The sequence below is a fragment of the Myotis lucifugus genome, unplaced genomic scaffold, assembly GCF_000147115.1.
Source record: "Myotis lucifugus unplaced genomic scaffold, Myoluc2.0 scaffold_354, whole genome shotgun sequence".
NCBI classification, from domain to species: Eukaryota; Metazoa; Chordata; class Mammalia; order Chiroptera; family Vespertilionidae; genus Myotis; species Myotis lucifugus.
Window position 1 is genome coordinate 105,221 of NW_005871402.1, and position 1,264 is coordinate 106,484.

The following is a 1,264-nucleotide window of genomic DNA, read 5'->3' on the forward strand; positions in this document are numbered from 1 at the left end:
GTGCACTCAGGGGGTCCCTCTGCCTGGCCTGTGCCCTCTTGCAGTCTGGGACCCTTCGGGGATGTTCACCTGCTGGCTTAGGCCCTCTCCCCAGGGATCAGGCCTAAGCTGGCAGTCAGACATCCCTCTGGCAGCCTCGGAGCCCTCAGGGGATGTCCACTTGCCAGCAGGAAGCAGGCCTAAGCTGCAGTCGGACATCCTTAGCTCTGATGAGGAGGTGGGAGAGGCTCCCACCACCACCTCTGTACTGGCAGCCCTCAGCCTGGCTTGTGGCTGAGCAGAGCTCCCCCCTGTGGGAGTGCACTGACCACCAGGGGGCAGCTCCTGCATTGAGAGTATACTCCCTGGTGGTCAGTGTGTGTCATAGTGACCAGTCATTTTCAGTCGTTCTGCTGTTAGAGTCAGTTTGCATGTTACCCTTTTATTATATAGGATAGAGGCCTGGTGCACGGGTGGGGGCCGGCTGGTTTGCCCTGAAGGGTGTCCCAGATCGGGGTGGGGGGTCCCGCTGGGGTGCCTGGCCAGCCTGGGTGAGGGGCTGAGGGCTGTATTCAGGCTGGCCATGCCCGCAGGCTGGAAGCAGGTATCTGGGATTTATTTAACTTCTATAATTGAAACTTTGTAGCCTTGAGTGTAGCTCAGGGCCGGCCAGGGCAGGTGGGAAGCTTGGCTTCCTCTATCGCCAGGGACAATGCAAGCCTCCTGCTAGCTCCAGCTCCATGGCTGTAGCCGTCTTTCTGACTGAGTAACGGAGTGAGGGTGTGATGGTTAATTTGCATATTACTCTTTTATTTGATAGGATTAGTTATCAAACAGGATTTGAGATAGTCATTGTAAGTATTTTTTTGAAGAAAAGATAATTTTGATTTTTCAGAAGATTTTTTATGATTGCTCTAAAGGAAACAGGTACTGCTGGTGCAAAACACTAACAAGGAAAGTGTAGAGGCACTTTAAAAACTGCGTAATAGTCAATCTACTGCAAAATGTGACTTGAGACATCCCAGGTTAGCTGATCTGAACTTCAGAAAGAATGTACTTGAAGAAGCTCCAGTAAACATTTATGTTGGTAACTGGGCCTTGGTGTTGGTCTGGATCATAACCTCCAGGTTCAGTCTCTCAATGCTTCTTTAGAGAGAATAATATCAGGCTTGTAGCTTTCTAATTTATTTTTAAAATTTAAACATATATTCTAAAATGTGGGTAGACAATATCTATTGGAATTAATGTAATTATAATACACTGTTTAAACAGTATATAAATTTTT